Source organism: Theropithecus gelada, chromosome 3, assembly GCF_003255815.1.
Source record: "Theropithecus gelada isolate Dixy chromosome 3, Tgel_1.0, whole genome shotgun sequence".
NCBI lineage: Eukaryota > Metazoa > Chordata > Mammalia > Primates > Cercopithecidae > Theropithecus > Theropithecus gelada.
In genome coordinates, this window is record NC_037670.1 from 26,267,453 (window position 1) to 26,283,863 (window position 16,411).

The 16,411-nt window shown below is 41.9% G+C and overlaps 1 protein-coding gene across 1 annotated transcript in view; it reads left to right on the plus strand.

Annotated features, from left to right (window-relative positions):
• Positions 1 to 229: 229 nt before the first annotated feature.
• The window catches only part of CLDN14 (claudin 14), a 111,447-nt gene continuing 95,265 nt past the window's right edge, over positions 230 to 16,411 (plus strand). The window contains exon 1 of the mRNA XM_025380092.1: positions 230 to 388. The gene's annotated coding sequence lies outside the window, so the exon portion shown is untranslated. The remainder of the gene's footprint in view (positions 389 to 16,411) is intronic.

Below are 16,411 nucleotides of genomic sequence, written 5' to 3' on the forward strand. Positions count from 1 at the left end.
GTGAGTGGAGCCCGAGAGAGACACTGGTCCCTTTTCAGAGTGGACAGAGTAGGAATGGCACGTACTGAGAGGGCAGCGTTGATAGCTGAAACTAGGTGTGCCACAGGCCTGGGATCTGGGGGAGGCCTGAGAGATATCCGATGCAGGCGCGGGCTGGGCACCCACCGGGAGTCCAGGAAGGACGACGAGCACCCTGAGTCCCAGTTAAAGCCAGGGGGGCCTGACTGGTGGGAAGGGCGAGCTGGGAAAAGCTGAGAGAGGCACGCAGCCCAGCCAGGCAGAAGTCAGGAGCAAGGCACCTGCCAAGAGAGGGAGTAAGATGTTCAAGGGGAGCTCCAGAAGAACTTTCAGATATAGCACTGGACTTGGCTGGGGACACAGCAGCACGGTGAGTGACACTCACAACTTGTAAATTACATCTCTGCTTAGTTTTATTTCAAAGCTTGAGTTTCTGCCAACCATGGAAGGTTAAAATAATTAGAGCAGGCAGGTGAGTTAGATGCAGGATAGGCACGGATTTCAAGGAAAGAAAGAAAGATGGACGGAAGGAAAGAGAGAGAAACTTCTATAAGTTGTAATGAGCAGATTGGGTGTCAATGATTAGTTCACCAGCTTGTTTTATTAAGTGACTCTGACTGCCTAGAATTTAGGCAAGTTTATATATCTGGGCTTGAGAGAATGTCAGCAAAACATACTTTTATTCTTACCTCACTTTGGTAAGAGGGGACGGTTGGTTGGTTTTTAATCACTGAGTACACGGAAATGGGATAATTTTGGGTTACACAGACTTTGCCTTCATGTAGATTAACAGCAAGATCTAGTTCCAAAGAAAAGCTCAAATCAGTGCGTTTCTGGATTATGCGAGGGTCTTCGGGAGTCACTGCAGACATGTTGTTACAGTCTCCATTAACAAACTCTAAAGAGGTCGTTCGTAGGGTCTAACAGCTCATCTCCCTGGAAGGTGGGTGATGCTCTTATTTATGCCCCCAAAGCAAGAAGGCTTATCCCTCTAGGTAGTTCAGTGAAACCAGGTATAAATCCAGAGGAATGACATCAACAGCTGCAATGTAATAAAATTCAACACCATAAGCTTCTATGAAATCAGAACTACATCTGTGAGTGTCTACTTATGCTGATAAACATTGTCTATGTTTCATGCGAGCACTGTACCTATTGCCAAGACTGTCTTCATTATCAAACACAGTGCACAACAGTGGCACTTGCTTGTAGTTTTATTTGTTCCCTTTGGCTAAAACATCAGTGAGGTTGCATGACATTGTGACAAAGACGTGGATTCTGAGACAAACCATCTAGAATCAAACCCTAACCCTGCCACATACTTGCTGGAGGTTACTTAACCCTCTTGTACCTCTGTTTCCTCATCTGTAAAATGGGGATAATGATGGTCCTACCTCAGAGGATAGTTGTGGAGATACAACTCAGCTAATATAAGTAAATGGTATAGGATAGAACCTGGCGTGTAGTAAGGGCTCAATTTATGTTATTTGCTATCATTTGCTGATTATCACAGTTTGGCACCCCTAAGCATCAGGGTAAGTTAGAGGCGATAGAGTTCTATCGGCTCTATCAAGGGAGAAGCCAGGAGTAAACCAAGGGGTCCTGCACACTGCATGATGGCAGATGAGACAGCAAACAGCATGACTGGTGTTGGTCATCGGGATTCATTTACAAAGGTAGAAACTTCAATCCCATAAAAAGAGAACAGAGGAGAATTCTTTAAGAAGACAATGCAGTGAGGTAGCTCTATCCATTTTTATTCTTAGGGAGAGACAAGTGTGTCTGTTTTTCAGTTTGATTTTTATTGCTAAATGCACTCTTGTTTCTAAAATCATCTCTGCCAGTATCTAAAGATGCAGTGGGCAGGGTGGGATGGAGGGAAGGAAGCACTGGAAACTGGATTGATGACTTTAAGGACTTTCATGGCCTGGATCCTAGAGAAAAGTAACAGGGATGTAAAAGAATTCGATCAAAGATTTGTCATTTAGGATAAATGGAGAAGGTGGTTTCTCTGTGGTAGGAAACTATTCCACCACATTTCCTCCTCTAAGGAATTTTTATTTCTTATTTTGAAAAAATTAATTTAGGTATAAGTAACATAAATAAAATATAAAACTACCAAGGGTTCAGCTCAACACTCTTTCAGAATTGTATATACTTTAGTAACCACCACTCAAAACAAGATATAAAACATTTTTGAACACATCAGAAAGTTCCTTTGAGTCCTTGATAGTCGATTTCCTCTCCCCCATCACTTTCTGATTTATGTAGATATTTATACATATAGATTAGTATTGTCTTATTTGAATTTTCTATGAATCGATCAAACTATGCATTCTTTGGAGTTTGGCTTCTTTTGCTTACTGTATTGTATTTGAGATTCATCTGTGTTGTTGGACGTATCTCTACAGTTTATACTTTTTTATTTCTGTATAGTATTCCATTGTAGGAATAAGGCATATCTAGTTCTAGCAAAATTTATTACAAAAACTTTCCTTTCTCCATTGAATTACTTTGACATCTTTGTGGAATATCAGTTGACTATGTTTGTTGGTCTGTTGAGCAACTCTTTAGTTCATTCAGTTGATTTGTATGTCTGTCTTTATGCCAGTACCCTACTGTCTTGACTACTGTAGCTTAATCATATGTGAACTCATATTATTTAAGTCTTCCAAATCTGTGGGGTTTTTTCCAAAATAATTTCAGATATTCTAGATCCTTAACATTTCCATATATAGTTTAGAATCAGCTCGTTTATTTCTTTAAAAGAAACCTGCTGTAATTTATATGTATGTTGTATAGAACCAATGAATACGTTTAAGACGTCTTAGCAATATTAAGTCTTCCAATCAATGAACATGGTATATTCCTTCATTTATCTAGGCCTCTTCCATTTTCCTCAGAAATGTTTTATAGTTTTTATGTAGATGTCTTATACATTTTTGTTAGATTTATCCCTAGGCATTTGAAGTTTTATTGTCATTGTAAATGGTACTGATTTTTGAAATTTCACTTCAAAGTGTTTGTTACTGGCATATAGAAATATAATTGAGTTTTGTATAGTGACTTTGTACATTATAGCCTTTCTAAATCCACATAATTCTAGTGATACTTTTGTAGATTCATTGAGTTTTCTTGATATAAAGTAAATAATTTAAGACTAATTAGATAGCAAATAAATTAAGAAACTGAAGTGTCATAGTTTTAACCATGTATTAATAGGTCTTTGCTTCTAAAAGTTTTATAGCTGTGGTGGTAGTGGTGTTGATAGTTTTGATAAGAATAATTTATAGAGAGTAAAGTTAACAAAATAAATATTACATATCAATGGCAAAATTTCACAACCACCTGGTTAAGCTTCTACATAATATCTAGACTTAAACAGGCCCCAGAACTTTGTAACTACTTATAATTCACACCCTTTTCTATATACTTTTTGAGTTATAGTAATTATACTCTTAATACCTAGTATTGTAATTTCTCCTCCAATTCTTACAGTGTATTTCCTATATGTACATAGGAGACACTGTATTGAAATAACCTTGCAATTGTCATTTGGTAAATCACATTTTCAGTTTTGGCAGTGAGCAGGGAAGAGCAAGATTGAAAATACTAATAGCTATTATTTAGGAGGCATCTACTATATACCAGGAACTGAGCTAAGCAATTTGCATGCACCATCTCATCAATAGACCTATTTTACAAACAAGGAAACTAAGGCTTAGTTTAAGTCACATGTCAGGTCCCAAAGTTAATAAGCAGTAGAGTCAAGGTTTGAATCAAAGTTTCAGACCCCAGAGCCCACAATTTTGACCAGGATCTTCCAAAGCATCGGTTTAAAAAACAAATGTGATTTTCTACACCCTCTGATTATAGAAAAAGGAATTTAGCCAGGCTTCAAAATTCTTAGACTGATAAGAAATGATGCCAACTTCCATTTATTACCATGTAATGGGTTAAGGGATGGCGGTAAATCTCTTATGTCAGCTGGCTAAGTGTGGTGCTACAAAGACCAAGTTTTCCTCTTCCATCTTGGGTCAGCATGCAGACCTGGGTGGAGGGGAGAGGTTGGTGGCTGGAGAAACAGCCCCACACCTGGACTCCGCAGAGGGCAGGTCACCCAGAGCACCAAGCGCAAAGGGCCACATTACTCTCATGACAGAAGGCTGCATGGCCCACCCTTGGGGTCTTCCTGATGCTTGGGGAGCACACGCAGTTCACACACACACACAACCCACACAAGCCCCCTGCACAGATTCAGGTTACGCCAGGGCTGGAATTACATAGCGACCCCTAAACAAAACAAACCAAACCAAACCACAGGCAGTAAAAGCCGGGGATAACAAGCCCAGAGAGCATCGGCACCAAAATTGCAAAAAGGTTCCCCTGTACTCTACAGATTACAGAATCATAAAGAGCACACTTATAAAATAAAGCCTGTTGTGTTTCAGTGAGACTGGAGTTGGCAATTCCATTGCTAGATCTTATTTCATGGAGTGGAGAGGGAGTCCTTAAGAAATGGGCTTGCAATGAATCAGTTGGACTCTATCCTTTGTGGATTCTTCTCGGTTGAATCCATTGCCATATTTTTAGTGATAATTTAAATTTTCTATATGCTGACCTTTACCTTTCATACCTTAGAAATGTAGGGGTTGGGGAAGCACTTTATAACCCCTGGTGACATTCCAAGAAAATGTCACTCACTGGTACCAGCACTATCCTGGAATTTCCAGCCAAGAGAACGGAATTTGGCAGGGCTCATCTCCATCAATCTGGGCACCTGGAGGTAACGGTATGTTGTTAGTTCCAAAAGGCGCTACGTTCCAAGAGCGTCCATCTTTTCAGTTTATGGGTAGGTTTGAAGTTCACTCCTTCACACGCACCACCCACTTGATCCCACTGGAAATCTTCCAACTCTAAGAACTGCTCTGAAACCTGGGGTTTGCAATCTTAGATGTGAGGGTAAGAGTGTTTCTAAGCATTGAAGGGCACATTCTCTTGGGATTTCATAAGTCACTCTGAACACCACTGACCATGCTGTGGACAAAGAATAGAAATAACAGCTAGCAAACCTCCACATGACACTGTATGAGCTCTGCATTCCAAGAGAGGTAGGAGGAGGTTTTAAAAGCACCTTTACTGTACAACCTTACATACTGTTAACCACACATGACATAACCATTTTTATTAATGCATTGCAGTAGGGTGTTGGGAGGAATGTCCTGTTGCATTTCTGTGCTCTAACTGGCTTATTTTTCCAACTTCAGTTGTTTTTCATCTAAGCCAGTAATGCCACAAAACCTCCAAGAATATTCAGCTTTCTACACAGTGTCATTAGAATGTTTGGTAAAAAGGAGATGCAGGCTGGCCACAGTGGCTAACGCCTGTAATCCCGGCACTTTGGGAGGCTGAGGCGGGTGGATCACGAAGTCAGGAGTTCGAGACCAGCCTGACCAACATGGTGAAACCCCATCTCTACTAAAAATACAAAAATTAGCTGGGTGTGGTGACACGTGCCTATAATCCCAGCTACTCAGGAGACTGAGACAGGAGAATCACTGGTACTCGGGAGGCAGAGGTTGCAGTGAGCCGAGATCACGCCACTGCACTCCAGCCTGGGCGACAGAGCAAGACCATCTCAAAAAATAAAAAAAGGAGACATATTCTTTTAGAAGTTTTCATTTTAAAATATTCTTACAGCATCCTCCTGTATTTTATGCTATTTTATGTAAATTAAATAACATAAATTATTATTTTATGTAAATTATTTTATGTTATAAAAAAATTTAAATGTACAGAAGAGAAGAGCACATAGCATGAGAAACACCCATGTACTCACCAACCAGATTTAACAATTGTTCATAGTTTGCTAAATTTGTGCCAATCTATTTTTTGTTTTAATTTATTATATATGTTAGTAAGCATCTCTAAAAAATAAGAATATATTCATTTACAGCCATACATTTTGTTTGCCGTCCTTGTTCCTCCCTGTACATTGGAAGTTAGATCTTAAGATTGACTTGTAAACCAAAAATAAAAGTTTAAGTGCCCCTCAACCATCTGAATGGAGCCCTCCTCTCAGCCAAGGGCATTCCAAAGTCAACCTGAAAAACTAGTTCAGGTCATGATGGGAAGAGGGAGTCAGACATGCCTCATCAAACCCTCCTCCTTTTGGAATTCAGGAAAAGTTGACCAGCATTAGCATCAACTCAGACCTTAAGTCTGATAAGAAACTTTTTACAATTGATTGCCTCTGAAGCCTGCTACCTGGAGACTTCATCTGCCTGACAAAACTTTGGTCTCCACAATCCCTTATCACCATAATTCAGACATTCCTTTCTATTGATTCCAGGTCTTTAGATAATAACTCTTTCATCCATTTGCCAATAAGGAAAATTTTAAATCTACCTATAACCTGAAAGTCATCCCCAGAGTTTTCCCACCTTTCCAGATCAAACCAGTGTACGTCTTACAGGTATTGATAGATGTCTCGTGTCTCTGTAAAAAGTATAAGAGCAAGCTGTACCCTGACCACTTGGGCACCTGTCCTTAGGACCTCCTGGGGTGCGTCCTTAACCTTGACAAAATAAACTTTCTGAATGGATTGAGTCCTATCTCAGATGCTTTTGGGTTCACAGATTAAATTCAGGTTAAACACTTGTTTCCCAGAAGCCTTCACTGCGGAAGTTGTACGTTTTGTATTGCATCACGTCAGTGCCAGGCTACCCACGTGCAGTGATTCCAAGATTGGTGCTTGGGTTGGGAGGCTGCCCACGGTTCTCTCTCCCTATTGTAAAGGCATCTTCCCACCCTCATGACCAGCAGATGATTTGTGAGACAGAACCTTGGTTCTGCGCATTACTAGGTTCTCTATCAACTCTTCCCTGAATACTTGTAGCATCCATTGATGGTCCTGGACTGAATCAGTTAATTCATTCAAGGTTACAAAATGGTGGTTTTCTAATCTGATAATTCATTTGACATTTGTTAGCTAGCGATCATATTTTTTCAGAATGAAGAGTTTTCCCTCAAAGTCAAGCCTCTTTTGTAATGCTGATACATAGCCTAACACTTTTCCTTTATTTACTAAATTGTTTTCTTTTTTTGAAACGAAGTCTCACTCTGTTGCCCAGGCTGGAGTGTAGTGGTGTGATTTCAGCTCACTGCAACCTTCACCTCCTGGGTTCAAGCGATTCTTCTGCCTCAGCTTCCTGAGTAGCTGGGACTACAGACACGCATCACCATGCCTGGCTAATTTTTGTATTTTTAGTAGAGATGGGGTTTCACCATATTGGCCAGGCTGGTCTCGAACTCATGACCTTGTGATCCTCCTGCCTCAGCCTCCCAAAGTTCTGGGATTACAGGTGTCAGCCACCCCCACCCCAAGACTATTTACTAATTTTTAGAGTAAGAAATTGACTTCATTATCTGAGGGCTTTGAAATAAAATAATTCATTGTTCTTATATTGTAAATGTCATGTCATATTATTTATAGTTTACTGGTGGAAATGGCTTTACCACACTCATGTAACTTTAGGGCTATAAGACAGCAGAGCATACTGAATTCAGTAGAACCACTCAATTCAGAAATGAACAATAAAAAAGTCAAATTGGTTGATTGAATAAGTTGATGGGTTATTGGATTCAAAGGACAGTCAATGCCATACAAATGGCCTGTTCAGTGGCATCGTACTGACAGCCCCGGTCTGAACTCTTAAAGGAAAGAAAGGCATATGTGGGGTGTCTGTGAGAAGAGGAAAGAGGGTGTAGAAAAATGAATATTTCCCTTCATTTTTTCTTGAGACAGGGTCTCACTCTGTGGCCCAGGCTGGAGTGCAGTAGCATGATCATGGCTCACTGTAGCTTCAACCTCCTGGGCTCAAGCGATCCTCCCACCTCAGCCTCTTGTAGCTGTGACTACAGGCCTGAGCCACGGTGCCCAGCCTAGGCTTTTAACATTTTGCTTTGTCATCAGCCAAAAGCGTGTTTGCAGTCACTTTGTTGGAACTCTCCCCCACTGCCCTATCTCCATGCCAGGGGCTCTAGGGAAAGACAGGGCACTCTAGAGCAAAGACTGCACTCAGAGGATGCTGCACTGGTGGCACTTTTTTCCCCAGCTGGGACTTATTGCTTAGGGGTTGGCTGGGGCAAGCTGAAATCAGCGTGACCTTGGCTCAAAAGCTCAGGTGGACCCTAAAGTGGAGCCGGGAAGGCTTTCTTGAAGGAAGTTCTGAGCATGTAGGTCACACAGGTCAAGTAGAACCCTTTGTCCACCTTAGCAGCTCCGTTTCCACCAATGCTCCAGCCAGCCCAGGCGACCTGCAATTCCTCGGTAAACCAAGTCCCTGCCTGGTCAAGCTGGCTTACCCCATCCACTCTGTAACCTCCCACTTGTCCTTTAATATTCAGCTCTAGGGCCCTCTCACCCCAGAGCACTTCTCCGAACCATTCCTGATTGCCTTTTTCTAGACCTCTTGCTCTTCTGTAATTATTGATTTTCTTGTCTGTTTCCCCTACTAGACTGTGAGCTCATGAGAAAAGGGAAACATATTTATTTGTGAATCTCATATAGTAGGTTAAACATCCACGTAGTAGGTACTAAATAAATGGTACTAAATAAAAGTCCTTTGATTGAAACAAATGTGTGAAAAAAAAAATGAATGACTTTGGCTTATCCTAGGAAATGCATTGATTTCTCTCCTTCCCCCTTCCATAAACTAAATGGCCAGGCTAATTTTGCTCAAACCACCCTGAGTAAAATACCCCTGGGATTTGAGGAGAGTGGAGCCTGGATAGTTTCAAATGTTTTGCATATTAAGAACAGCCAAGGTGGATGTATATGGGTCTAGAGACGAGAGCAACCCAGGGCACTAAATGGAAACTGTTCTCAGTTTACAAAAATGCTTTCACCAAGAGCATTGTAATAAAGAGCTAGGTTATTAAAGCTCAATCAAATAAACAGACCCTTTTACCCCCAGCCCCCTAAATGAAAGTGGTCATGTAATCGTGCTGTGATTAAGGAAGGCCCGTGAGTTAAAGGTTTCGGAATATGTGAATAGACATAAATCAGCCAGTTCCCGTCTTGGAAGGCAGCATTCTTCAGCATCCATTAATCTGCGGTTGGCTCCCCTTGGAGCTCTTGGGCCCCTCTGGGCTTCTCTATCTCTTAATTGAAGTGATGTGCCTTGGAGATTTATTGCTATCCTACATCAGCTTTCCCTTCCAAGGGTGGATTGCAAAACAAATACAGGAAAAAGAAACTGGATTCAATTTCTAGGCAAGAGCCTTCTTTGAGTTCATCTGTGCAAATGTGCATGCCCTCAAAGCTCCAACCTGAGGCAGGGTAGGCTTCTGCCTCCAAACCGCCTAATAGTTGGTGAGTCCTGGATGTCAGCCTGTCTTTTCTCGCTGACTTTGAGGTATTATGTACTTGATGCAATCCAGGGCCACAGATCAATTCACAACAGGATGAAGATATGCCCTGGAAAATGTAGCTCCAGCATCTTTCATGTTTGCCTTTTCCTTTTATCCAAAACTTGACACTCCCAGGAGCTTATGAGTTTGTAATCAGCCCAGTGGCCACAAGCACCTCCTTCTTCCCGATGGCAGACGGATGTGTTCCGGCCTCCTCACCCATCAATGTGAGCCCCCTGATTTATGGTCCTGAACCCAGCAAGCAGAGCCTGCTGAGGCTGAGCTCTCACCTAGCCTTTGAGGTGAATTTGGAGGGAAAGTGGGGCCAGAAGTGAATGGACCACCTCATTTAGGTTCTGGAGATTTGGTTCTCTGTTTTGACTTGATGTGCACATAAAAAAACGCTTTTGCACATGGCAGCCTGCTGGTGCCCACATTTGGAAGGGATCAAGCCAAGGCCATCTAAATCATTCTGAGAGAGCAGCTGCAAGAAGCATCTCATAAATTGTAAGAGCAAGTGCTTGTGCAGAGGAGCTGCAGTGACTGTGAGGCCCCAGGACCCCAACTCAGAGGACAGAGTCATTGCATGGGTCCAGTTCTACTGAGAAGTCACCAAAAAGAAAAAAAAGCTTCTGTGAAAACTAGAAGGGAGACGTGATCTAGTGATGCTGAAGTTTTCATTCACAGGGCTGGGTGATATTTGACTAAGTCCCCTCCTGAGTTAGAGATCTAAGTTCTCAATTTTAAGAAGTCGTATTTACTTGTTTCTTTAACAAAGAAATTTAACTACTTCTTTAACAAACTCTTACTGTTGACTGAGTGCTTTACAAATATTAATTCACTGAATCTTTCTAACAATCCTATAAAATATGCCTTGTTATCATCAAATTAGTGGTTATATCATTACATTCCTATGCTCTCTCCTATAAGTGTGTTAAGATTCCTCCAACAAACTGGTTTAAGTATTTCATACTGAATTACTAACCGATAGATCCTAGTATAGGCAGTGGTAGAAGTGAGATTTACTGATTTCCTTCTGTATGATAGATATAAAATGAGACATGCTAATATGATAAAAAAAAATAAGACTGATGGCTTCAAGTTTCAATGGTTTTCAAACTAGACTTATGTTTGGAAACAAACTAGACTAAAAATAACTGTAAAAAGGACAAAAGATTTATAGAAAGTACCATCTGGAGTTACAACTGGCTCTGACCACCAGTTCCCAATGTTTGTAATCAACTTATGACAGGTTGTGACTCTGCTCCTTGGCTCTTCTGAATTTCCATGGGTCTTGAGCAGCTGTGACAAGGGGCACCAGCTGCAGAGCAAAGCACAACTGCTTTGGAAGACTCCACAGCACTATTTATGGTAGGGGCCAATCCGCTCTCAGGGTGCTAGGCTTTCTGAAAGCTCAGGGGCATGGCACATAAACAGCCCTCTCCAGGACATTCAGAGTGGGCTGGAGCCCACCCTGTGCAGACTGTGGACATCTCTTCCCAACTCTGCATTCAGCAACCTTAAGCTGATAGCTTGACATTTGCCATGATGGGAGTGTTTACACCATGGAAATTGGCAAATGCTATACACAGCACTCTGCCACTTCTGGAACCAGTTTACCAGCACACCACCAGGAAAGGAAGTCTTAAGCTTTATGAATCTTTCCAACAAGGCAGAGTTGCATATTAAAAGAAAAAAAAAAGATGTTGGGAAAAGGGAAACCATAGTGCTGTAATACAATTGCAGGGTTGGTCTGAAGGACCAATGTCTCTGGTGTTTGAGACAGCAATCTTGCAACAGAGCCAGGGAGAGAGGATGGTGACCTCATGCTCATTCTCACAGCAGCAGCAAGAGTTGCGTTGAGAGACAAACCGACCCCCTGCACCTCAAATGCATGTGTTGGGTGCAGCCAACCTCTGTTCTCAACCTCACATGCCATGAGGTGAATGATTCTGAGGACAGCAAAATTTGTGCTTGTGTAACTTGTGTCAATCAGAGGAAAACACTGAGGCAACTATGTTAGCTTCCACAGCCGCTGTAACAAATGACCACAACCAAGTGGCTTAAAACCACACAAATGTTATTATCCCACAGTTCTAGAGGTCAGAAATGAGGCTCACTGGGTTGTGATCAACGTATTGGCAGGGCTGTGTTTCTTTCTGGAGGCCCCGGGGGAATCCGCTTGCTTGTCTTTTCCAGCTTCTAAAGGCCACCTGCATTCCTTGGCTTGTGGCCCCTTTCTCCACCTTCAAAGCGAGCGACAGGTGGTCAAGTCTTTCTCATTCACATCACACTGGATCTGACTTTCTGCCTCTCTCCTTCACATTTAAGGACCCTTGGTATTACATTGGGCTCACCTGATAATCTCCTTATTCTAAAACCACCTGGTTAGCAAGCTTAATCCCCTCTGCAACCTTCACTGCCCTTGCATGTAACATAACATATTCATGGGTTCTGGAGATGAGGGCATGGATGTTTTTGGCAGGAAATTATTTTACAACCACAGCCACACATGTCACCTGAGGTCTTTGGTGAAACGCCCTGGAATTGACTCTAGAATTACATCTAGGGGGCTGCTCACCAAAGAGACTCAATTCCAGCCCCTTCTCTCAGCATCAGCCAAGGCTGTCCTCCAGGGAAGAAACCACACCTGTTCTAGATACTGGAAATGCGTTTTACTGGTGGTTCTGTCATCTTAAGGATCCAAATCAGAGGTGTTAATGTTTGCCTTCCCCAAGTGGGAAGGCAACTCCATCCCAACTCTTCACACTTTTCATCCTGAATTGATGGCTCTTGGCTTGGCGATAGCTGGTAGTTTTCTCTGGTGCCTGCACCCTTGCACGTAAATTTAAGTGGGGCACGTGGTGATTACACCTAACTCAGGAAAACAGGCATCTTTCTTGACACATGTTCTTGACACATGCCAGATTTCTATGGAAAATTTATATAACACTGCAAGAAAAGGCTAATTTTGCTGACAAACACTGACCCGAGCTCCTGGTTGGGTATCAGGTTTAGCTCTCAGGGAGCCATATTCGCCACCTGCCTCATCTTCAGCATTTCTCAGAACTCCACAGAATGAGGGTGCAGCCCAGGACTGGGGAGCAGGGCAGCCAGATTTAAGGCACGTGAACTTTTAGGTCATCAAATACACTTACCCATTAAGGAAGGGGCACATTTCCTTAAGAGTTTGGGGGATCAGAACTGAATCCACGTCTGTCTCTTTGATAACATAATTCAAATACGGTGTAATGGCGCCTGGGGGAGAGGGAGTGAATTTAAGGATTATTAGTTTCACTGCTCTGGAATAGGTCCCAGAGGAGACCACGCAGAGACCTTGCCCAACAACTTGTTGGACCTCTTTTTGCAGAGCCCTGTCTGCCAAAAGGCTCCACGTGTCTTTTGCATCTCCACTATCCCCACCATGAGGCCTCTTCCCACAGTCTCCGAACCTCCATGGGAGCCAACATTGTCTAATAGCCATTTCCTACATAAAATCAACAAGGGGAAAAATTCCTCTTTAAGCACATGTCTAGATGATTCCATTTCTCTTTGACAGAGAATTATCAGTGACGGCCCCATGGCTCATAAGACTGTAGAGACTGTAAACCTCTGATTAATGGAGTAAGACAGATTGTTGTTATTCATGCAATTCAATATCCTAACCTCAGACCCATGTTTACAGCACATTGACTTGCAACTTTGAAAAAAGCCCTGCTTTTTTTTCTTTCTTTTTTTCTTTTTTTTTTTTTTTTTTACATGTTTAGTTATTAGCAGAGAGCACTAGAGTAAGGAAACCAGGCCAGCATATCCAGTTAGGTAGCCTAAACCAGAATATGCATTGTATGTAGTGATTTAGGATTTAAAACCCCAATAATGCATGGAGATGCTATGACTGCAGTATTTTTCCAATATTACCTGCAACTGGTGCTAGATGAAACCCTTCAAAGCCCTCTGTGATTAACTTTTCAAAACAGTGTCATGCTTTTTTTTGTTGTTGTTTTTTAAGCAGCAGAGAATGTAGCCCGTGCATCTCAGGCTGCTGTCATTAATTTTTTTCTTTCCTTCTTTTACTTTTATTTTTAAGTGAGTGATTAAAACACAGAGGTCTTCATGAAATGTGACTCCCCTGAAGAATGATAACATTTCATTCTGCACTTTTGCAGTACCCAAGTTCATGTTTAGATGAAGATGACCACTTTCATTTCCATCATCTTGTTATGGCTTCAAAATCATGCCGTATTATTATTTGCCCCATTTTGCAGAGGAGCCAAATGAAGAACAGAATGAATAACTTACCCCAAATTACCCATGAAGCCAGGGTTATTAGAATTCCCAGGCCAGTGGGCTCACCACAAAACTACACTGCTTGACTGTGCTGAGAACAAGCCAAGTCTCCATCCTAGATGATCACTGCCTATTCCCCAGGCAGGAAAGAGGGAAAGAGGCCAGATGTAATTTGCTCATGCAAAAAAAAAAAAAAAAAAAAAAGCACAGAATAGATAGGGGATCCTTTGAATATTTTAGAGATAAGGGTGAATGCATTTCTTTAGAGATTATTAAAAATTAATTTTTAAAGCAAAACTGATGAGAAAATCATAAACACAAGATGACATATGGGTTGGAAGTGATCAACTCTGGAGACTTGGTGGGGCTTTTCATTAGAGAAGAAAATAGGTCCTTTTCCTCAGGAATATATCAGAAGAGGTCTTGTTATGGTTTAAGAGCCAGAAAATGGGAATAAGCTTAGTACTTAGCTGAAGAATGAGCTGGGTGCAGAATTACAAAGTGGATGCCCCATGCTTTTCCTGTGTCCTCTTGGTGCCCATCTCTTGGCTGCAGCCTACTTCCTGCCCTTGGGTCCCTCCTGGTGACTCAAATCTGCCAAAGAGGGTCTGAGATGCAGGCTCATGAAGCCCCATGGAAAGCCACACCCTGCCAGATTTCCACTCTCTTTCAACAGTACCCATTCTAGTCCTCTTCCTTCAGGGTATCTGTTTCCCTACGTGAAAAAGGTGCTGATGGATTAATCAGAGACATTACCCCTATGAATAAACCTTAGCTGAAGGATCTATCATCCCTCAGAGATGCATTTCATGCACCAAGGAACTTAGTAATATTGCAGAAGGAATGCAAAGAAAAGGAAAACTTCATTTTCAGCTTCTGTTATGCAAAACAGGATTTTTGCAGCAAAACAAGAGTCTTTAAAGTCAAGTCTTTTTGAGAGAAAGGGTTTCTTCAATCCTTGTTTATGCCACTTGCATACCAAGAGCCAGGCTTGAAGGACCAAACCATAGAGATTTGTATCCAAGAAAAAAAGGAGGGAGTGGTGCCTGCTCCTTCCAGCCCTAAAAGATTGTGGGACATAAGTAGCCTACAGAAGGAGGAGTCGGCTGTGAGATGTGTGGGTCTTAACATGCCTCTCCTGGCTGAGACTCAGGGAAAGGGAAGTGCATTTGCTACGTTGAAGTGAGTAGAGAAGACAGAGGGCTTACATCATGCTCTCTGTGGGGCAACATTACTTTGCTGGATGGTTCCTCACCAACACAGAGGGCCTCTGAGAAACCAAGAGAGTGGAAGAGCTCTGTGTGGCAGAGAGGGTCTAGTGTCTCTAAACTGTGGCCACTAGATAGCTAAGCTGAGGGGCAGCAGGGCAGCCAAGTGGCCCACTATGGCGGGAACCAAGTGACTTGTGTCTGATGGTGTCCAGAGGCAGATGGAGGCTGTGGCAGAATTCCAAAGGGTTTCCTGTCCTCCCCCAAGTCAAGCGAGGTAGCCCCTTGGTCCTAATAGGTCAAGAAAAAGTTTCCCTTGGTTCTATCAGTCATAGACATCATGTGGCTGCCCACCCCAGTGGGGACCAGCTAGACCCACCCACAGACCTGCAACAAGACCAGCCCTGCCCCTGAGCATGGAAACTCTCCTCCTTCCTCCACAGGCCTAGACATTACTTAACCGATAGGTCTAGTTAAGCCCTTGGAGTCTGTTTAAACCACTCAGAATGGGTCTGAAGACTGAGACACATCCACAAACTACTGCTGGCATGGGATGAGAAAGGTGCAAAAATGGAGGGTAGGTGTTGAGAAGCTGTTGTAGCAGAATAATTTCATGCTTATTGAAACCAATCATAAAAAATATAAGATTATGTTTTGTATGCTTTTAGAATGTTTATTTCCCAGTAATTCATTTCTCTTGAATTTTATGAAAGTATCTGCAACTGGTTAGAAATTAAAAAACAAACAACAAAAAAAGTTTCTTACCACAGATAGTTTGAGATGCACTGTGTTATGGATGGGACTAGGGCTTATAATATACTTTTTTCTCTTCTCCCCTGTGGATAGGGACTTGTTAAGGAAGATCAAATCCATTTTGGAAAAAATAAAGAAGCAACATTTCCTGCACATCTGAATTGTAGTAAGAATGAATATTGTCACATTTTCTATGCCCACTATTAGAGCCTCTTCAACTAAAAAATTAATCAGAAACAAGGAAGAATTAAAAAGGATCATACACCATGACTCAGTGACACCCATTTACCAAGGACAAGTGAAGTTTATCCTTGGGAAATCTAGGATGGTTCAACACGCAAAATCCATTCATGTAAAATAGCACATCCACAGAATAAAAGACAAAAATCACATGATATGCACTGTCTTATCTCAGATATTTGCACCCCCAATTACCCCATCTCCTGAAAGCTAGAACACTGCCAGCTAATCTGTTATACAGGTTCTTTAGAAACACGTAATTCACACTTAAGGTTGGGTGTTGCTAATTCTTTGCAAAAATCCAAATATTGTTAAGAGACCAGGGAGATGCCACTACCCCTTGATTTTTCATCTGAAAATATACATGTTTATGTAAGCAAATCTTTCCATATTCATGGCGACAAGAGAGAAACTCTGTCTCAAAAAAAAAACCTTTCAACAAACTAGGAATAGAAAGAAATGACTAAAGTATGTATGATAAGTATTTGAGC